Below are 23,843 nucleotides of genomic sequence, written 5' to 3' on the forward strand. Positions count from 1 at the left end.
TTGAATCTCTGCAGCTCACCAGTTGGCAAGTATATACGATTCTACATGTGCCACGGTTGTTCTTATCTTTGGACTTTTTGTTTTATGTAATTTCACGTACAATATATGTAATTTTCTTTTAACTTGGAAAGAATTAGTAAAACTAAAATGGTCACAAAAGACTCATGCTCTCACTAAAATGAGAAAAAAATGGATTAGATGTTAAAATATCATGGTGTTTAAGATCATAGAGAGTAAATATAGACAGATAGACTTGTGTATGCCATGTACTTATTTCTGGTAAGATTTCAGTATATTTGGGGTTGTTGTCAGGTGGCACATAGAACTACTTTAAATGCAGCAGTAATCTGGTATGATTATTATTTGGTATCACATTATAATACTGTTTATAACCTTAACTACTCCTTTTCTCTTTTCTACCACAACCAGTCTAAGACTAATCTCTGTCCACTCTACTTTCTAAATAGCTGTCAGACAGGGCTGCTTCTCTCTGAAAGCCTGTCACTGATCTAGCTCAGCCCGTAGTCTCCTACGTGAACTGTTTGCCTCCACTTTTGTCACTTTTCAATCCATTCTCCACATTGTGAGGATAGGCTTCTAAAATGCAAATTTTGGATCATTCTCCTGCTTACAACTCTTGGAAGCGCTCCCCGACTTGCAGATAAAGCTGAACTCCTAACACTGCTAACAACTTCCTCTCTACCCTGGTCCTTGCTGACCTGCCACCCACACCATCCTGTCTATCCTCCAGTGCTGGCTCCCGCTCATTTTCCCAAACATTCTTCTTCTTTCTTTTTTTGACCCCTCCCCTTTTCCTTCTACAGTAATTTAGTTCTTTCCATCATTCAGGCCTGTTTTGCCACTCCCCCTCAAAACTTTCTGTGATTTTTGAAGTCTGGTTACAATGTTCCCACCCTGTGCGCCTATCTTCACCAATAGTTGCTTTATGATACTTGTCCATTTATTTATCTGAACTCCTCTATTGTAAACTTCACAATATTCTCTACCTTTTTTATTCTTATTCACAATAATAAACCAGAGGTAAATGTAGTATCTGGTACATAGTATGTGTTCAGTGTTTGTTTATTTACTTAATGAATGAAATAACCACCTCTATGAGAACAGGCTGATATTAAGGACACATACATTTCCATCTTGTTAACCACATTTCCTAGGCACAATTCTATGTAGAGATCTGGCTTCAATTACATGAAGCAATTTACAAATTTATCATTTGATTTTGAATGTTTAGCCATCCATTCTTATTGTTTTTCTCCTTTGTAAATAAATTCTTACCCTTCTCTTACTTTGTCTCGCTGTTTCTATCTCTGGTCCTGGCTACGTTTCAAAGTAAAATACACACCAGTAGGTCACAGAATAAACAGTAAGCCTTTTCCATGAAATGCTGAGAATGAATTTCAAAAGCTTTGAAGAAAGAATGTTGACATGGATTCTCAGTCTGTATTGGTAGTTATTAACAGAGGCATTTACATTAGTGCGTACTTCTATGTAAAGAAAAAAGTCATACTGTATGTAAGTTATTGTTACTTCACTGTGAAGTGAATGTACACTCACTTAGCTGTTAATTTTATATTAAGCCATTTTTAAGATCGGAGATCATATTTTATCTTCTCCCTTTCATACTTCTGGGTCTGCATCTTATTTTATGCATCTGAATGATGTTTCGGGATGGATAAACATTTAAATATTTAACCAATACATTTAATTAGCGAATTGAATTGATTGTAATATTTTCCTATCTGTAACTGTGACACAATTAAGTTTATAAGAGGAACATATTTAATATATAATAAATAAATAAAACTCATAAAAGTAAGTATCCCAGATTTCTTCCTTCTTATTCTAATTATTTTTAGTTTCCTAAAATAAAATGGACGTGGAAGAAATGAGACAGGGATAAATCTATTTGTCTTAAAAAGCATGAAGTTGGAAGTAAAGAAAATATCTAATTCAGGCCAATTTAACTGTAACAAGAGGAAAAAAATCTAAGTATTAAATAAGTCAATTGAAATATAAACAAGTAAGTTGGACAATACATTTGGTTGGAAAGATCAAGTACCAAACATGTTAAAAGAGACTTGAGGTAGCGTGCTTCATGTTGGATATACGGTTGACCCTGAACAACCACAGGAGATTGGGCACCAACATCCCATATAGTCAAAAACCCGAGCTCCAATTAAAAAAAAATATACAAACCCCCCAAAAAACTTATGTATGCCTTTTGACTCCCTAAAACTTAACTACCAGTAGCCTACCATTGGTTGGAAGCCTTACTGATAACATATGCAGTTGATTTAACCATGTTTTATACATTATATGCATTTTATATTCTTATAATAAAGTAAGCTGGAGAAAAGAAAATGTCTGAAGAAAATTGTAGGAATAGAAAATACATTAATTATCCCCAAATTCCATGTGTAAGTGGACCTGCTCAGTTCAAACATGTGTTGTTCAAGGGTCGACTGAAATTTCTAAGTGTTTTATGTTTACTCATAGGCCCAGTTGCCTTTCTCTTTGCCTCTCAATTTTTTATCTGATTTCATGAGCTAAAATGTTTCCGTAAAGTTTAATTGATAACGACACATGACTTAGCATTTTCTAACACGTGACACCTTTTTTTTCTGTGATGGGACCACAAATGATAAGCGAGACATTTCTCTTGAGTGAGCATTATGGCTCTGGTTCTGACAGTACAAGAGGGAAGCAACATTTATTTGAGCAGTTCATATTCCTCTCCAAATTGGATAGCCCCAAAGCTGCATGCTCAGAGCCCCAGACGAGTGTGTCCACTGCGTTGGCACTTAAACAATTTGCACTGTTACTTCCATGCAGGTAGAGAGCTTAAAGGATGCATTAGAGGGCCAGACCAACAACCGTAAGATAGATTTTATTGAGTAGCCCAATAGTTAGTTTCCATGATAGGAAACATAGAAACCTAGGGCTAGGATATTTAATTCAAGTTCCCTCTGCTTCATTATTTAATTATATAAATAAAAAATACTTAAACATTGCTTCTGTTTGTATAACTGAAATTCTCTTGGCAAAGTCAGGGTTTATCAGTTACTACGTCATGGACACAGAGTTTACTTACTAAGATCAAGTGCTTCTTTTTGCTGACACAAGAAAGCTCATTTCTACTCAATGTTTTTCAAAGTACTCTATGTTTCTTTAGTATTTTTTTAAGACACATAGCAGTTTTCTAATAGCATTAATAGATACATAGCTTAAAATGTCCCAAGTCGTTTTGGCTTAAAACTGAAAGTTCAAGGTGTTTCCAGAGGTTACATGTGATTGAATCATCCCCCTCCCTTTTTTTTTTTTAAAGCAGCACTGTTCAGTAAGTCATCCTAATAGAACTTCAGCAATCATCATGATTGTTTGTTTATCGACATATCATGTTGGTTGAGATAGTTTATTACAAAGAGAATTTGATATTTGATTGGTAAAGTAGAAATTAGAGAATATCAATTTTGTTTTTCAGTGCTTTGGTTAGTGTTTTCTTCTAGTAGTCTTCTCAGGTGTTTTCTTTTTGTAAAATACAATTTGTTCTTAAGTCATTAGGACTTAAAAGTGTTTAAGATGATACAGAAAAAAATAAGCTATTAAAAAATGAAAGGACTGCTTACATTTATTTCCTACTAAAATTCTAAATATTTCTCCTTAACTATTCTGTTTTTTTTAATGCATTTTAAGTTTTTTTCAGTTTCAGGCAAATTGTGGAAAGCAATTAGATATGATTCCAAGGGATAAAAATATATAAGGTAAGATAGGACTTATCATCATTAAACTACATCATTAAACTACAAAGAAGCAAAACTGAAATAAGTCACTTCCTTTCCAAAGAAAAGAATCTCAGTGTTTTTAAATCAAGGGGAAAAAAAAGCAAAGGTCTAACTGCCATGTAAACTCATTTTAAATGTCATGTCTTATTAGAACCTAATAATCAGAATGCCTATTTCCCCTTTTTGCTTGAGCTATCAAATTTGTCAAAATTTTATGATAATTCATCCCATCATTCCTTAGACATTTAAATGACAGACAGTCATAGTAAAGGGGAAAAAAGCCTCTGTAATCCTACTCCTCATGTTAAAACTGCCTCCGGAGAGATTTTAAAAATATTCCATATTATAGCATGTGGAGCAGCTAAACTTCTCAATTCCACTTATGACTCCCTGCCTTTTTGGAAAATGACGATAAATTGGCTACCTACCAGTCTTGACCTTTTGACTTCTGAACCATGGCTGACCAAATCTTTGCTGACCTGTTTAAGTCAGTAGCTCTAGTATCTCTTAGATCCTCTCCCAAAGGGTCTGAAGCTTTCTCTCTCCTGAACGGGTAAGCTCCCCCTCTAGTGTTCACTGCTCATCAGATTATTCCTCCAACAAATAAGGGAACTGCCTGGTTTGGGGCTCCCCACAGACAGACATAGCTTGGAGTGACATTTATAAGTGTTTTATGGCACAAAGAGAAAGAGGTAAGCATGAATTCTACATTTTAAAATATGTTCTTTCCTTTTGAAAGCATCCCAACTGTTTGGCTCTGGAAGTCTAGGAAATGCTGTTTTGTGTGCCTTGCAGGCAGAATGTAGGCTGAATAGATAGGATGATTTTGGAAGCTATGTGATGACCTGGTAAAAATGATCCTTTCTCTTGAGAAATTGGAAGCCTTGTTACAAATAAGTGATTTTTTATTGAAAGTTGACAACCCAGGAGCTCTTTATTTGCAGACCAACTACCAGTAGAGAGGAGCAGGATTGTGAAGTAGAGAGGGCTGGAGGCTCCAGCTTTTTTTTTTTTTTCCAAGAATTTTGAGAAAGACCAGTAAAAGAATTAAAACCTCTCCATATGCTGTTACAAAGAGCTTGGGTAAATAAGGTCCTGTACACTGTAAGGCTTATTCGTACTATATCTGGAACAGAATCACTGAAAGAAAGTACAATGGATACTGGTAATAGTTTTAAAGTGTGTTGGTCTCAGAGGTTAAAAGTTCAGCCACTGCATTAAATCTAGTGTTGAAACTTCAGTGAGACATAATTCAGAATTTATCATGAAGTTGAAAGAAAGAAAGAAAGAAAGAAAGAAAGAAAGAAAGAAAGAAAGATCACACAAAAGGAAAAAAAATAAAAGAAAAATCTGAAATAGTCCTGAGAGGTTAAACCTCTGCAGTTGATTACCAAACTAAAATCTAGAAGGTTCATTCATTTTGAATCATGGCACACCATGTTAAATTAAAAACCAAAAACAACCCAGAATACATACACCAAGATCTTTAAAGAAGGCCCAAAGGATCCTTCTATTTAAGTAATTGCTTCAAGTTTTCATAGGATAGGCTATGTCATAGAATAGGTCATATAATTCATTTAAAATTCAGGTTGGAAATAGCATGATGACATTAAATTAGCTTTGGTGTTAATCATCTGAATTTTGGAGAATAATCAAAGCCTTCAAGCAATATTTTTCTTGATATCATGATTCTAAAAACATGCTTGGTTAAAATTATTCTTGTGTTACAAGTTAGCATACATTTCTTAATGACTAAGACTTTTAAAACTGATGATAAATAAAGATGACCTCCTAAACTCAAGGGAGAAACTTCCTTTTAAAGTGTTCTGTTTTCATATTCATGATCAAATCATCACTACTATCCCATCACTAAACATGTACCAAGTACCTACAAATTATATAAAACGTACATCCTGTGAGAACCCAACTTCCATTTTGTTATGGTGGTTTTGGTCTAATAAATAAAATATTTTCTAAAGTAAAGGTAAAGCATTCCTTAAAAATATTTCTTCATTTGTTGTTTTTCTCTTTACTGGGTCATTTCAACTAGATTGCTTAATTTGGCAGCAGAAGAATGCCTTCAAGCCCTGCAATGTTAGACCATCTTGAATTTTTCCTATTTTCAATTTTTCTGGTTTTGTGTTTTACTAAATTTCATTTTAGTGCTCTCTTTTAAAGTTGACTGATGGGTCTTCTTAAAAAGATCACCCTTCGTGAACTGATAGGATCAGGTGAGTAGGGCCTATCTTTGATCCACAGGAGCCCCTTTGAAGGTTTAAAGTCCTAGTATGGTCCATGGGTCCATTTAGTTTTGAACTCCTTGGATGAGACTGACAACACAAAGGATGATCATTTCCACTGAGCTGAGGGTTTTCCAGGTGGACACTCTGCTCTGAACTGGACTGAGATCACACACACTTCTCTCTGCACAGTTGTTTGACAGGAAGATCCATCAATTGCATGTCTCATACTAGATTGCATTATAATACACACAGAATTAATTGGAGGCCAGCACAAATATAATAACACCCTTAGTTTTCTGTTGTTTTTTAGATGGTGCTCTAAGCCACTGGTTTTGGTAAACTTTAAACCATCAATAAAATTCTAGAGAAAATAGAATGCCATGTATAACAGGAAAACTGAATTTTGTAAATTTTCACAGTAAACTTAGTTGTACAAAATTCACATCAAAATTTGTAGTATGAAGGAGGTCACAAGTTAGCTTGACTAATTTTTAATTGCTAGAGATTATATGGCATTGCAAAGAATAGATGATGGGGCTCCTGTTTATCAAAGTGATTACAGAAAAACACACAGAAAGATAGGGAAAACAACAAAAATAAAAGCATGAAAAAGGTTAACTACACAGAACTCTGAGGGTCCTGCTAGTTTGGAGTGACTTATAATACGATTATAAAATATAAGAACCATAAGAGACCTTACGGATGATCTCATCTACTTTACCTATTAGCCAAATCTCAGACCCAGGAAAACTTAGAAGTATGTTGTTTGCTTAATATTATGTGGTTACAAAATGGAGATCAAAGCATTGGATCTTTGTCTTTGGGTTTCAGTTACAGTGCTCTTTTTACCAAGTGAGCTTCGGTGGTGCCCTGAAGGTAGAGAGGGGTGGTTTTACAGAAATAGAAAGAAAGAGATATTTTTGGAAAGCTCAGAATAGGTGGGGGTTAGTCAAGGAGTTGGGAAATATTTAGAGAGGATGCAAGTTAAATTTTTTATGGGAGTAAGAGGTACTTGTTAAACTCTTAAAACTCATCATCTTGGAATATACTTTCACTAAAATAAAAACTAGTAAGATACAATTTGTTATTGAGACAGGGAATTAAAGAACAAATGATGGTTGACTGAACCATATACTTCATAACAAAGATATTAATTACTAATTGGGTCTCTATAATAAATCCACAGTCCTGGGCCCTGGAAAAGGTATAAGTTCTTAGGATTACAGTGAAAACTATGGTCAAATGGGCTCATTTATTTTCAGAAGAAATTGTTCATTCATTGATTAATCAGCAGCCATTCCAGTGGTGATGAGGAAAAGCTGTTAGAGGACTTTTGAACATAAGAAGGAAATGAAAGGTGCTAGCTTTGAAAGTAGTCTAAGTAGGAAAAAGTCTTAGATTTAGTTAAAAAAATGGTCATAAGGAGTAGAGATGACACCTTTCAGAATTAGAAATCAGGAAGGAAATAAGGAGGCACCTTTACTTGCAGGGACTGGTAGCTGGAAAATGTGGTTCATGGTTCTCATTGTGATGCTGAAATACTTGAACTAAATAAGAAACGGAGTATCATTGGCATTTAAATTTAAGACAAAACTTGAGAATTACAAATTATTCTTTAGTGTAAGTGCAAAGAACACATACATTACACGTGAATCAAATTGCTTAGAATCAATTTTAATTAGTGGAAATTGCTAGTCCACACACTATACAAATTATTGTGGGTGTATTGAAATGTGATTATTTTGATCACCCTATGTAACTTCTATTCATTTATAAGAACTTACATTATCAATTGTCTCCATTTGGAGGGTTGCGTTGTTACCCCTGTCCTCTCTTGCTCCCTTCCTCCTCACTCTGTTAGGAGCCTAGCTCATTGCTTTATTTAGATACTATCCTTTCCCACACTGCAACTATAGATTTCCTCATTTTGTTTAGCCAAAAAATACTCAGAAGTGGTGATTATATCTTTCTTTTCTGCATCTACATAAATTTGTGTGTCATCCTTACACAGGGGCCACACTAATCTTCTCTGTCATTCCAACGTTTAGTTATGTGCACTGCCCAAGTGAGCTTTCTTTTCTACATCTACACTGTCCTCTTCTCAGTGTCTGGCAGATAGTAGACACTCAATAAAAAAATTGTTTCATGAATGAAACCTTTGCTGAAAGATTAGAATAAAGAAAACTTTGGTTTCTCAGTGTTTGTTCTACAAATTACTCATTATTTTGAAGATGTGGCAATGAAGTTTCCATGACACTCAAAGTTTTGTTTTGTTTTTTTTTTTAAGGTGAAATGATGTATTCAAAATTGGAGTCATTCGATGGACACCGAGGCTCCTTCCACAGTTTGGCTATTGTGGCCATTGCTGATAGAAACATCAGGGTCCATCGAAAGATGAATGGATAAAGAAGATGTGGTTTATGTATACAATGGAATATTACTCAGCAATTAGAAACGACAAATACCCACCATTTGCTTCAACGTGGATGGAACTGGAGGGTATTATGCTGAGTGAAATAAGTCAGTTGGAGAAGGACAAACAGTGTATGTTCTCATTCATTTGGGGAATATGAATAATAGTGAAAGGGAATATAAAGGAAGGGAGAAGAAATGTTGGGAAATATCAGGAAGGGAGACAGAACATAAAGACTCCTAACTCGGGGAAACGAACTAGGGGTGGTGGAAGGGGGGAGGACGTCGGGTGTTGGAGGGGAATGGGTGACGGGCACTGAGGTGGACACTTGACGGGATGAGCACTGGGTGTTTTTCTGTATGTTGGTAAATTGAACACCAATAAAAATTAATAAAAAAAAAACAAAATTGGAGTCATACGTGGAGATTATGACTTTCATTCTAAAGTTATACAGTAATTGTAAAACTGCTTTGCTTTAGAATGTCAAAATTATATCTCTTTTAACAAGTATTTCTTTATATACTATACAGTACCAACACAGGCAGTACTTCTTAATCTCATTAAATTTTCAGTGATAGATTAACCATTTTACAACATGTAGCGAATATTTTAGGAATGTCCTGGCAGCACAGTAATAATTAAATGTTCTTTTCTTTATGAAGTTCTATACGAAGGGGAGAGTCGGATGATAAATAAATGTGACAAAAATGCAACAGATGAAAGGAATAGCTGAATATGGGAGTTATAGAATGCTAAAAAAGATCATACCTGAAGTCGCTGTATGTCGTATATATGTTATGGTGGCAGGTCACCAAGTCTCTGCCTATGTTTGTGCCAATATTATTCTATACAAACACAACAGTGTGTCCAATTGTTTGTTCTTATTATTATTATTTTTTTTTTAGAGATTCAATCCAAAAATATCATGGTTGGAGCTTCAGTGTGTTTTCAAGTATATATTGAAAACTCCCAATATCACAATGGCTTGAGTATTTTGCTGTTGGTTATTCTCCAGACATATTCAGGGCAATGTAATTTGTAGCAGAAATTATTACTTAATAATGTTTGAGAGATATGGGGGAAATACCCAGAAATAAACCACAAGATTCTTTGATAAACAATGGAAATGATGAAGAAAGAAGAAAAGGGGCAATAATAGGTTCCTGGCAATCATTAGGAAAAACAAAGCAGATGAACTCTTACAAAACTTACACTTCCAGCAAGATATCAGGTAAATTGAACAGGACTTAAAACAATATTATAGACACATCTTTAAAAGTTGACGTAATAGAAGGTGTAAAAAATGAAACTGGTTGCAAATTAGTCATTCTACTTTCAGGAAATTCCATAAACCTAGAAGTGTGGCTGATGGAATTTAAGTAGGAATTTAAAGAAACAGAAACAGCCATGACACGATTAGAGAAGGGTATAGTATTTACGAGATAAAATAGATCTTAGAGGGAGATTTAGATAAAAATTTCATCCTTATAGATGAAACTAAATCGAGGGAAACTGTTGAGTACAGACCACCTTGCAAGAGAGAAGATGTGGATAATGCTGTCATAACATAAATGCTAACATAAGCCTAGCTCCTTTGCTTACTTCCCTCATATCTCTTATCATATCATATGAATGTAAACTTCTTGGTTATAGGAGCTATCTCTCACATACCACTGAAATCCTGCTGTTTAGCATAGAACCTGGTATGATAGTTCTATAAATCCTCACAAATAGTTCTTATAAGTGCTTGATTACTGCATTGCTTGCTGAATAAACAAATGAAAGAATGATGAATGAATATATGGCTAACTCTATGCAGACTATGATAAGTTAGAAGGCCAACAGCAGAGCATCTACAGAACTTAGTTTACTTTTGGAAAATTTACTCTCACACTTTTAAGAAATAATGAGAAGAATGGCCTATTCAATCTTAATTCCAATAAAAATACAATCAAAATTATTGAGTGTGAAGCATATGCCAAACCAACTTACTTATGTTAAGTTGATTCACACCACAACCACCTGAGACATATGTTATCCTCCATGAGAAGAAAAAGAAACCAAAGTCTAAGAGAAATTAAGTGAAACACCCAAAGTAATGCAGCTTATAAACAGCAGAGCTAGATTTGAAGGCACCTGGCTGACTGCACAGCCAATGCCCAGTGCCTTTCTGTTTTTCCATGCTGCCTTCTATTGAAACATGGTTTGAAGAAGTGGTATTTAAACACCTAGAAGGATGTGATATTATTAACTTAGAATTTATAAAAACATGGAAAGGAGCATTGAATATAATTTAACCTATACCCTAGACTTTAAGGAGACACATTTCAAAAATGTTGAGAGAAAAGAGAGTTGATTACATGGTCATCCATTTTGAAACAGAAGATGGCTCGCTCCAGTGTTGTAAAAGGCTCTAGAAAATGAAATTACCAGTAAAATCACTGAACTGCATTCTTCTAAATCCTGGTTTTGTCACTTACTTGTGTATAATTCTGGGGACAGGGCTTCTCGGCACCTCAGTTTCCTAATTTATAAAACAGTGGTAACAGCCCTACTGTCCTTACAAAGCAATTGGACAATTGCATGAGATGTAAATGTAAAGAAAATTTAGAATACATGATTGGCACATAGTAGACATTTAATGAATGTTAGCTATTATACTGAAGTTGGAGACATTCGAGTATCCAAATGGTTCTATGATAAAAGACAGAGGATCAAACAAGTGGCAGCAGAGAGAAGGGAGTAAGTCAAGACGGTAGGGGACAAAGGTCAGTGGAACCAATTGGAACTGAAAAGTCAATTCTCTTTAGAGAAAGGGTTGCAACAGCAGTCTAAATTTCTGAAGAATAAAGTGATTCTGGAAAAGTTAAATATTTTCTACTGTGGCCCTGGGTGGCACAAGTGGTATGGTCTGACTGGCCATCGGCTTTTCAGAGAATAAAAATATCAGGAATCAAAAAGAAGTTAAAATATGGGGAAAAGTGACAAAAATTTTATAGGATTAAATATAATAGAAATAAATATAAAAGTCTGCATTGAGGTCAAAAGGTCAAAATGTAGAAAAATTGGCATTATCTTGGAAACAAATTTGTTTATTGATTACTGAAAATTATTTTTATGTAGAATACTTACCGCTAATGTGTATTTTTAAAACATATTCATCTGTAACGTGTACTTACTAGAATATATGCTTCCAGATAACAGGGAGCACATGCCTCTGGTCCACAGAAGCCCACGATGTGCTTAGGACAGTGAGCGGCACCAATGGAGGTATTCTGGAAATTTTTTTTTCAGTGAAGGCACTGATTTCACCTTACCTTTGTGGAGGAAGTTACTAAACCTGTCTAGGCTCCTGAGTCTTTATCTGCAAACCTGTTACAATAAATGAGATAATATACATAAAGTGCTTGACATGATGCCTGGCACATTGCAGCTTCTCATAAATGCTAATTTTATTCTTCCTGCCTAGTGCTGCTGTGCAATGGATAAATCCTGTGCTTTGTAGAGGCATTCTGTGGTATGGAATGCCACAGGACTAGTCTTTTTTTAAATACTAGGCCTCAGAAACTACATAATCTTGTTTTTTTTTCTCTTTGTTAGATACTCCTAAATTATTTTACAATGAATGTTGCTATTTACACTATATCTTTAGTAAAATATTGATTAAAAATCAAAGAAATTCATTTATATTAAAGTCAGTAAGAATTTATTGATTTTTATTACATTACATACAGATAATACCATTTTTGTCTTCAAAAACTCTATATGGCCCAGCTGGGTGGACTTAGATTAAAGAGCTATATTGTAAGGAGTATATTTTTAAAAATGTACAGAGGAACTAGAGTCATCATTATTTTCAGTATATAATTTTTTTTAACAGGTAGTATTGAACTCTTGGAGACATTAATTTTAATACTAATAATTGTGTACTCAAAGTTTCCTCTGGTTAGGCACTCCAGAGCAGTAAAACAAATCACAAAGGATTAGTTAGCTATATTTTTAAACTTCAACTCCAAATGAAAACAATTATATTGGAGACATGCATTTAAGAGATGGGTGAATCATAAGGTCAAATTATCTTTAAAACAGAATCAAATTACCATTGAAATCTCTTACAAAAGACATTTGGCTTTGGAAAATTGTTTTCTTTTACTTGAGACTCAGCAGTTATACATTTGCTGTTTTAAAATTACTTCTAAAGATTATCTTTGTATTATAATGGAATTGTTGTGCAAATAGGGCTAATACATAAAATGAGGGCTATTACGGTCTCCCTTATAGTTCTATTGCTATCGCAGAGTCCTCCTAGGTATCTGTACAGTCTGCCCTCTGCTGCCCTAGGCCTGTGCTGCCAAAGTCACTTTCCCCAGCTTAGCAGCTCTGAAGTAAAAGGCCAGTTCTGAGCTCCAAAAGAGACTCGATGTATGTAGCCTAAATTCAAATTAAAAAAATCGAATATATCAAAGGCTGATTTTGAAAGAAGGCTTTCCATTATTAAAAATCAAAACAACATAACATATCTTAAAATCCCAGTTGAGCACAGTGCTAATTATGAAGAAAAAAATGGTAAAATATGGCAGCAGCTTTCAATATACTGCATTTAACTCTCTGCAAGGAGTAGGAATTAATTGTTAATTTCTAAAGATGAGTGTTTCTACTAGAAAAATCTGTACAGTAATATGCTTAGTAATGAGTTCAGTCTTCATCATTTCATAGGTTCCTCCTTAGGAAAAACAAAAAACAAATGATAGCCAGAAAAAAAAGTTGTACTTGTTCTTTCCATAGATATTTTAAAAAAATTAACCAGGGATTCAAATAAATTTCCTTGCCTCTTTGCTATTGTAAAATTTCTTCTTTTAAACTTGGTGCCAAAACTCTTATACTTTAAATAAACATAGGAAGTAAATTCTAGGAAAGGAAAAGCATGTACTGAAACTCTAAAATATGGTTTAGAGTTCATAAATCACATAATGAAAATTTATTTCATTAATTTAAACAAGCTGCCAGACTTTATGAAAGACATCTTCATATTCTAAATTGGCATTTAAAAGTGTGATAGGTCTATAGTCTTATTTTAACCTGAAATGATCAAAATCTGGCTACTTAATACTTCATTAACTGTAATCCATTAAAGAAGATGACTAAATTCAGAATCCACAAGTTGAATATGTGATAATAGCCAACATTTTGTGGTATTAGCAGTTTATAATTGTCTTTTACATATGGAATATTATTGATAGGATTAGCACTATAGCAAAGGAAAATGAATAGCAAAGGAAACTTGTGTCTTGCAGAGGCATAGCTGGCATTCTTTAAAAAAAGTATATATATATATATATATATATATACATATATATATGTGTATATATATATATAGCATTGGAAAACCCGCAAATCTGAGAATTGTGCATTAATTGAAGTAATATGAATTAATTTATTAGGGGGGAAAGCAGACTTAGGGTGATTTTAATGATGAGCTATATTGAATTTCTTGCACAATAGCATGCATGTCTTTGATGATATCAACCTCAGAAATAGATCATTTTAAACAGCCAAGGCAGCAATTATAGAAGGTTGTCAGATTACAGAAATTCAGCATTTACACAAGAATTTTATCAGGGGATGATTCAGCGTAGGTATGGGGTTTTTTATATGTATAAATTTCTGTTACATCTCTTATAATAAAATATTTTAATCTCTCTCAAGATCTCTCTAGTTTTACAAAATCCTCCCACCAGATATGCAAACTAGAGCCAGGCTAGTCATTTTGGAATTGTGAAAAAAAAGGGGGTAATAACGTGTTGTGTTAAACTCTACTGTTCCAATTCATTTCAATGAGAATCAGTCAATAAAAAGTCTCTGTTTCAGCAAAGGCGGGAGGAGAAACAAAAGGACTTAATGAAATGATCTGTTTACAAAATGCTAAGTGAGGGTTCTATGAGAAAACAGCATTAAATCCAATTTTCGTTTCCTAATGCAATTTAGGAAATCTCATATTCTCCCAGTTTTTGCTTGTAATTTTTTTTTTTTTTTTGTAAATGGACTGAGGCATGTGGCCTTTTTTCTTAATGTTAATTTTTTTTTCAAAAAAAGCTATTTAACTTTCTTTCTCTTCAACTTTGCTACAGTATTTCTAAATAGCCCAGAAGAGATAAATCAACGCCTGAACTGTAACCTTACACTTATATACTTGTTAAATGACTTTTTTACAGTCTGTTATTGCTAGAAATTGGATTGCTTTTAAACTAATGCTGTCTGGCGGGCAAAAGTGAGTGAAACCGCAAAGCCTGGAGGAACACTAATTACTTGTTTTAATTAGCAGCAACTTTCACTAGAGTATAATCTCCCTACAGGCCACTTTTCGGTAGGTGTGGAGAAAAAAAAAATCATGTAGGAACAAACTGATAATCTCTTACTCGCGCCTAAATGAGAGCAGACCTCTGCGTCTAGTGTAGACATATTCTGTACAAGCCTCTACACCCGCCGGGAACAGGGCCTACCAGGCTCGGCTACCCAATTCAAAGATCTTTAGCAATCAGTTGCACAATAGAGCCCCCTATTTTATGCTGCTACATCATAAAAGTGGTCCTTTTGTTACATTTCCATCCTGAAAAGGGTCTTAATCCCATTCTTTTCAGACCAGTCTATGGCAAATTCCATTGGGACATCCCATTCGCCACAAGGACTGAAATGACCCACTCCGAAAGCAGCATGTGAAGCTTTGAGCCTTTTTTCCCTCTGCCACTCTCCAGAGAACATTAAATCGTACTTTTCATTCCCCTCACCATAGGGGGAACCCCCTTAATGATGATAGAGAAAGAAAAATTCCATCACACTGTCCTATGATACCATTCTGTTGTCAAGCAGGCGTTTCCCTGGTCAGAGAATCAAACATGGCTTCCAGCAGGTGGATGGTGCTGAAGGTCACAGGCAGCCAAATGCAGAGGTTACACATGGAGGAAGCGCAGGTTCCCACAGCAAATTAAGTCATCTGTGAAGCCTTCTCATTTCCCAGCGACTAAATTTATGACTGCTCTAAAGGGTCATCATTGCTTGCATGCACATGTGCTTTAATGAAAGTATTGGAGAGTTTGGAAGAGCGGGATCACCCCAATTAAAACACAGGCATGAGCTACATGGTTAGAGGAGTGAATGAAATATTCAAATCTGTGCATGTAACTCTTTTTATTACTGATTAAGGAGAGAAACACTTCGATTTGTAATAATTAAAACAAATAAAGGCCCGCACAATCGATTGAACGTGGGTATATTTCCAAAGTAAAAGTGGAGGTATTGAAAACAATAACATTTTTTTCTTTGATATGAAAAACTTTGAACTTTCACATTAAAGCTACTGAAAAAACCCACAATATTATGGTTCTGTAATGCTATTATAAATCTTGATTGTTATGCTTTGGTTTCGTTGGAGAGCTTGGAATATGCATTTCATTTAAGAAACATCAGAGCTGACTTAAAATATATTTTTTTTTTACAAAATAAAAAATGTGGAGGAGTAAATTAATAGTTTTCATTAGATTTAATGACTTGAACTTGATAAATTTTATTCAAATTAAAAATAAAGCTTTTTTCATAGATCTTACCATATTTAATTTTTTAATTTTAAATACTTTTAAATTATACTGTAGTTCTTGCTCAAAAGATGAACTTGAGTAAGACTCTATTCCATTTTATGCAAATGACTCAGAGAATCGCTTAACAAACTTTTACAGGTGTTGCCGTGTCCAACTGTAAAGGGGGATATCATTATAAATGATATAAGGGATCATTATCATTATAAATGATATAAGGGATCATATCATTTATAATGATAAATGATCCCTTGACTTGATTATGACATTTAAAAAAATGTAGATATTTGTTGAAAAACTTTTGCTTATTTTCTTGTTTAATCACTTAGGAGGGGCCTTCATTGAAAAGTTCTCCTACCCCTGTACTGGGGTAACTTCTTCCAATTTATATATAATCACATATTCCAGGGAGCTCTTATATATATATATGTATATGTGTATACATACATACATATATATAAGTTTCTTATGGTAATATCGTATACACATTTATGTATCTCATACTCCAGGTTTAAACATTTCTGAATTACAAAGATAACCTTAAAAGATAAAAGCAAACTCAAAACTTAGCATATCAACTCTAGAATATAACCGCTATTTTTTTTCTGCCATCTTTATATTGCTCAGGTGATGATGTTTTCCCATGCTTTGTTATTTGAAATATCAAGGAAACAAACCCTCCAAAGTGCTTATAGCAGAACTTCCCTTCGTTGCTGCAGAATATTTCTCCTTAGAAATTTATTTTAGCTTGCATAAAGGTAACTTTAGTTCCTTTTTTGTAAAAAGTGCCAGCTCACAAAGCGTTTATACAAATCATTGACTCTTTGGCCCGAGATTCCTTTTCCTTCCTGGCAGGCTTGTGCTTGTGTTCAGGGTGCAGCTTGCTGGAGGGCGGGGTGTGCTGGGCATGAGATAGCAAAAAAGAGATCTGAATGAGTAAAAGTAAACATTCAGAATAAAGGAGCAGTTGAAAGGGGCTTTGTGAGCAAGGGGTGTTGCAGTGGAGGAGCATGGGTGAGGGTGGGGCTGCCCCAACCCTTTGTTTCCCTTCACAGTGGTGCCTCCAAGGGACCTGCATTGTGCCATGAATGAACTGACCATCTCTCAGACAGGCTAATAGTCACCCTTGTAAGCAAATTTAAACTCTCTAGCCTAAATATTTAGAGTTATTTGGGGCTCTTTTTCATTAATTAGTGGCTACCTGCGTGCCACCCCTCGATTTTCTGTACACTCTTTCCCTGATACTCTCTACAAGACACAGGCTGAAATCCCTGGCTAAAAGTTATGCCTGGGACTTGGTGCTGTTGAATGAAGTCTGAAGAAAAATCCTTTATTTTGTAAGATTTATTTGCTATTTAGAGAGACCGCTCATCAAATGAGATGCAAACTCAAACTCCGTTTATTTCTATTTTCAAGCCTTAATTTCTGGGCAAAAAGGCTATTTGAGCACAGGTTTAGTTTATTTGCTCTTGAGTGGGAAGAGAAAACCCATATTTGGAGAGTAATCTAGCAGAATCTATATACCATAGACAGAAGTTGTCTGAGTATAGGCTGCAAAAAGGAAAAGGAGAAAGGAAACACTAAATATCAAGGTATTTGTGTTTTATAATCTGAAGATTCTCTAGGTAGGTGTCTTGATGGAAAATAAAACTTGAATGTCCATGAGGGACTCAAACTTGAATGTCCATATCTCATGCACATTTTTGCTATCTCATGACATTTCCAAGTGTCATTAAATTCCATTATTAACTTTTGTAGCATTGTGAATGGTGATTAGCCTCCTAGGGAAACACCACCAATTAAAATGACTTAAATTTAGTACTGAAAACCCAGGTATAGAGGCTATATGTACTTTACTGTTATTTATATACGTACATAAATGTATTTTATGACTGATAGCTTATTTGATAAGGGTTTATGTAAAGAGAGAATTTTTTTTTTCTGAGGAAACAAGTGATAAACTATAAGGGATTTTAATTATTGACCTTTGAGGCAAACATTCCTGACTCTAAATAGCTTCACCAATTATGTATGCAAAAATTTGAAAGTGTGGTCATACTTAGCATTTTGGTAATGCAATTCTTTTCATCTTTGAAGAACATTTGTCTTGGACTTTAAAATATAAATCCCAAAACAAAGATAATCTTATATTTGAGAAGATGTGATAATATAGGCAAATATTTTAATTAAACTTTATATACATAAAAATAAAATAGGTAAATATAAAAGATATTATTATAACTTTATCAGTACTTAAATATGGGTTCTGGTTACATGACTGTATTCAAATTGTGAGAATTAATGAAGCTGGTGTTTATTATTTGTTTCCTTTTACTATGTATATTTTATTTCAATATATATTCTTAAAGTTTTTAAATAATTTCCCGAATCATAGAACTTCAGGTCTTTCTTTTCTGAATGGACAATTTTATACCCAGACTGTTTTGATAGGGTAGAAACCCTTGACAACCCATTTTTGACGTCTTTGAAAAGGGTATAAAGAATAAAATGACAGATCAAGATACAAATTTGTAATTATAAAGTATTGCCAAATTTTCTGAGGGCTAGCAAGTTGCATGAGACAAGTTTGTTTACCCTCAATGACTCAAAATATAGAAAGGACAAAGACATACTCATAAGTAAATGTGCCAGTTCTTCTGATTGAAATATAATGAGGGGATCCCTGGGTGGCGCAGCAGTTTGGCGCCTGCCTTTGGCCCAGGGCGCGATCCTGGAGACCCCGGATCGAATCCCACGTCGGGCTCCTGGTGCATGGAGCCTGCTTCTCCCTCTGCCTATGTCTCTGCCTCTCTCTCTCTCTCTGTGACTATCATAAATAAATAAAAAAAATTTAAAAAAATATTAAAAAAAGAAATATAATGAATTATGGGGCATCTTTGATAAATGCTTATAATGTTATTTCTCCAAGGGTTTTACCTGAATAATGTTATATTTATTTTTTCATAATAGCCCTGTGAAATAGTTACTATTATTTCCACTCTACAGCTGGAGAAAGTAAGACTTTAAAATCATCAAAAACAAAATTAGTAAGTGGTGAAGAATGGATTTGAGTGAAGGCAGTCCGACTCTGGAATCTACTATGTTCTGATCTACTATTGGAGACTAAAATACTTCTTAGGTCCCCTGTAAGTCACCAAGAGGGAGCAAGCAAATGTAGAGTTCTTAACTTCTTCAGATGAAATGCATATTGAATATGAATTAGAAGATAGAATTCAAAACGTTTGTTCTCCAGCTTGTTAATTTAGACTTTGAAATGGATTTATACACAGAAATGCTATTATAAATATATTCCAATTTACAAATATGTGTTTAACTCCTGGTTGGGATTTTCTATGCTAAACTTACCGATCAATTTGCTGTGTTTTATGTTTTATGACGTATTCGTTGTTTGATATATACTTATTGAGTATGTACTCTGTGCCATATCAAAACATTGTACTGATTATTAGGCTCCCATATTTTGACAGAAGAAACATGGAATTATCTAATGCATTGGGATAAGTCCTGAAGTAAACGTACTTTCACAGTATTCTAGGAGCATAGTAGAGGGGAGATTTGTCCTGAGTAGTGGATTTGGGGAGACTTTAAATTACATATATACTATTAAAGAACTGTTTCTCATTATTCTTTAATGCCCCTTAATGGTAGAACTATGATTTTAATCCTTATTTAACTAGAACTCATTTAACACCGTTTTGGAGAGTCTAAATATTGTTGAGACTTTTATACATAGTTGAAAATTCTTTAACACTTCTCAATGCAGAAGTGAGGTCAGTTTTTCCTCCCTTTCAATTTGAGTGACCATGCAATTGCTGTGAACAATAGACTGTGCTGGGAACGGCACCATAGCCGAGACCAATTCATTAAAGGCCATAGTGCTTATCTTGTTTGCTAGGACAGACCACTTGCACTTGGAGCTGTGAGCTGCCATATAAATGGTCTGGCTGGATATCATGTATTTTGAGAATTAGTAAAGTGAGAGATATTACTATTAAAATGGAAAAAAAAAAAAAGTCTGACTAACCAGAGGCCTTCATGTTAAAGATGATCTAGTCAAGATTCCCAGCTGAGCCTTGCCTTCTTTTCATCCATCCCCAACAGGGTGCTAGAAATGTGATTGGACCCACCTTGGATTTTAATGACCAGCAGAGTGTGTCCAAGTTACCTCTATCCATGGTACATGGGGAAAAAAAGAAGTCTCCCAGCCAGGCTCCATCCAAATTCCTGATATAATAAGGTGGTTGTTATTTAAACCCACTAAATTACAAAAAAAATGTTCATTACACAACTCTACATAGCTGTAACAAACCAGATAAACACGTTCAAAATTATCTTCCATATATTTAAAGTATTTGACTTTAAGAGCTCTCTAACCATACCCTTATCTCTTTCTTTCCTTCATTAGAATTGTTGAATGAATGAATAAAAGATGGAATTAAGAATAGGGGCTTTAACACTAAGTAAACACACTAAATAAATATAATAAATTGTGATAAATGCTCTGAAGTAACTTAAGATGGTGTTATGAAGAACAGCTATTAGGAGAAATTAGTCCACATTACGTTCTCAGAGAAAATTACTCTTCAGAAATGAGATGAAGGATAGGAAGGAGTAGGTGGGAGAAAATTAAAAGAATGAATTTTCCAAGAAGAAAGAAGCTATGTGGCAAGCCCATACAACAGGAAAGAGATCAGAATAGTCTAAAAACTTAAGGAAAAAGAAATAACCACTATAAGTGACACATAAAAGGCAAATAGGAGAACAGCTCAAAATAATTTTGGAGATATGGTTCAAGAGCCATATTATAGAAGAAAACTTTTAAAGAGCTTGGATTTAATCTCAAATTCAATGGGAAGTTATATAGGTTCTTTATAGGTGTTAGCTATTATTATTTCCGCTTATGTTATAAAACATTTGCCAGCTCTCTTTCTAATAAAACATTATAATTCTACTATAGCATTGAGCTTTTAATACTTTTTTCTTTACAGAAATTTGAATTCTCCTTGAACCAGAAGTAGGTTTTCATCAGAAAGAATAATGCCATTTATTTCTTTAATTTGTCCCCACATGGTAACTCCTGGGCAGCCATGGAAGCTTATGAGTTAAGTGGAGAAAGAAAAAGGGCTCAAAGGGAATAGAGAATTCGGGTTCTATCTGTTGTCAAGGCTGAAAAAAAAAAATAGGATTCCCAGAGGTCATAGTGAGGGCCGAAACAGTACTTCCCCTGGCAATGGTGAGGCTTACATAAAATAACCCATGTATTTCACTCATGACATGATATGCCACATAGTGGTGTTTTAGTGTTATTATTGTCCTATTTGATGCATAATTATGGTGAGGTAACTTTTCTCCTGAAATGATGTAAAGTGTACTTGTGAGGTAACCATTCACAAGCTGAGTATTTCTTGCCAGTAGTCCTTATTTAGAGAAGCTCACTTTTTTTGCTATGTTATGGACAAAATACCAAACTGTCATGGAATAGAGCCGTTATTTTGGGGGCAAGTGTGTTAACTAATTTTATAAGTAAGCCTAGACAAAGTTTGATTGCTTATAAAGGAGGTTTTTTTCCTCCTTTCTCACACACATCACAATACAGTGAGGCCATTTAGGATCACTTCACCCAAATGTGGACAGTTAATGGAATCTAATAAGACTAAGGAGGTATGCACTCTATTTTCTCTTCTTTCCTTCCCACTCAAACATGCTGCAGGTGTAAGAATGTGGCCATTACTCCCAAACCAGTTTTCTTTATCTGTATCTTCCCCCATCTGCATCTAGGCGCAGAAGCTTCTGCTCCCAATGGACAGGCACAACCATGAGATGCAGGGAGCCTGGTTCCCTAAATCACGACGTGAGAGTTCTCCAACCAAACCCTGGACCTGCTGTGTGAGCAAGAAAGACACATTTTGCCCATTAAGCCACACATTGAGATCTTTGGATTTTATGTTTATTGTAGTAACTTGATTAACTACTTGAGACGCTGCTGAAAATACCATTCTCTCAAGATTTAAACATATTTTTATTTTTTAAAGATTTTATTTATTCATGAGAGACACAGAGGGAGAGAGAGAGGCAGAAACATAGGCAGAGGAAGAAGCAGGCTCCCCACGGGGAGCCTGATGTGATTCTTGATCCTAGAACCCAGAGATTACACACTCAGCCAAAGGAAGGCAGATCCTCAACCACTGAGCCACCCAGGCATCCCTATAAACATATTTTTTTTAAAAAAATCACTTAAAATTACCATCTGTGTCTCCTTTTTAGTTCTCTATTCCTCTTAATAGTACTATCATTTTCCCAGGCTCTCAGTCTGGAAGTCTTGATGTTATCATTGGCCCTGTTTTGTTCCTCATATATAATTTGTTGCCATCTTCAGTAAAGTTGGAATCCTCAGTGATTTTTCCATGTAGCCCTTCTTCATCAATTATAGCAGTTTAGACCTTTGGCCTTTTTCTATGATCATTATTTTAGCAATTCAACCACAATTTATTTGGTTCTCAATATGTGCCAAGCATCATGCTAGGGAGTATATCAGTCAGAGTCCAGCCGGGAGACAGAAACCGCGCATAATTTGAATTGGGAAAATTCAGTATAAAGAATTAAATAATTAAATAGCAAAAGGGATCTTATAAAAAAAAAAAGGTCTCTAAGGTTAAAGAAGGAGCAAGCAAATGCCAAAATCACAGAGAATAAGAGAATAACAACAAAGTCCCCATATCCTATTAGCTCAGAAACTTCTTGGACCATGATACAGAAGTAAATATTTATAAGAGATTTGGATAAGTGGTATCCACACAGAGGTATATACAATGTTCATAGGAATTTAGAGAAGCTAGCTTAGTCCATCCTAGGAAAGGGGAGAATTATAGTGGAAAAGTTGGCATTTTGGGTGAGTTCCAAAAAGTGAGTGGGCACCAGCTGGATGGGGCATGGGTGAAGAGGAGGAAACTCTCCAGGCAGGAAATAGCAAGGGCAAAGGCCAAGAGGGAGCTAGAGCATTGCTCATATGATGAATTACAAATTATGTAAATAGCAAACTATAGCTAATAAAAAGTGAACCTAATCTGTCAGCAGGAGCTAGATCATAAATTTGTCTTTTTTTGTTTGTTTTTTAAATGTTAATCTAAGAAGCTTGAATTTTATCTTGAAGACATCAGGCAGAAATCTAAGGATTAGAAACAGTTGGCAAGGGCCAGGGGATTGTCAAAATTAGAATCACAATACTGAAAATTCATTGCCAGGGTGAACTTGATGTAAATTCTGCAAGGACTGGGACTGATACCTCTGTTCCCTGGTGAAGTGCACATGCTGATGATAGCTGGTACTTAGCTCAAATGCTTTTTGCCAAATAAACCAATGAATGAGTGAGAGTTTGTTGGGAAGATGGCATCTCATTTGACTTGAGTTAGAAGTAATTGAGTATTCACTTGTGGAATTTGAGAAGCCAGGTGGATATAAATCTCCAGCACAAGAGCAAGTTCTGTCAAGAAATTTAGTTGGGGTAGTTGCCAAGATACAGGCAGGATTTGAGCTCTTGAGTCTAAATAAAATCATTTAAGGAGAGTGTAATGGAATGATATGAAATGAAGGTTATAGCAGAATTTAGGAAACAACCATAGTTACTACAGAAGTAGAGAAAAAGGAGTCAGAAATGAGATTGAGACATAATTGAAAATTTTGGATAAGATTGTGAAAGAGATGCTATTTGAAGACAGAGGAGGAGAGAGATAAAGAAAGGAGCAACAGTGGACTCAGCCAAGAGTCAAGTGAGATT

The 23,843-nt window shown here is 34.8% G+C and overlaps 1 non-coding gene across 1 annotated transcript; it reads right to left on the minus strand.

Moving 5' to 3' along the window:
• Positions 1–8,007: 8,007 nt before the first annotated feature.
• LOC112915653 (U6 spliceosomal RNA) lies at positions 8,008–8,117 on the minus strand. Its single transcript, XR_003234134.1, has one exon. It is a non-coding gene; the product is annotated as a U6 spliceosomal RNA (small nuclear RNA).
• Positions 8,118–23,843: the final 15,726 nt, after the last annotated feature.

This window comes from Vulpes vulpes, chromosome 14 (genome assembly GCF_048418805.1).
Source record: "Vulpes vulpes isolate BD-2025 chromosome 14, VulVul3, whole genome shotgun sequence".
In the NCBI taxonomy this organism is placed as follows: domain Eukaryota; kingdom Metazoa; phylum Chordata; class Mammalia; order Carnivora; family Canidae; genus Vulpes; species Vulpes vulpes.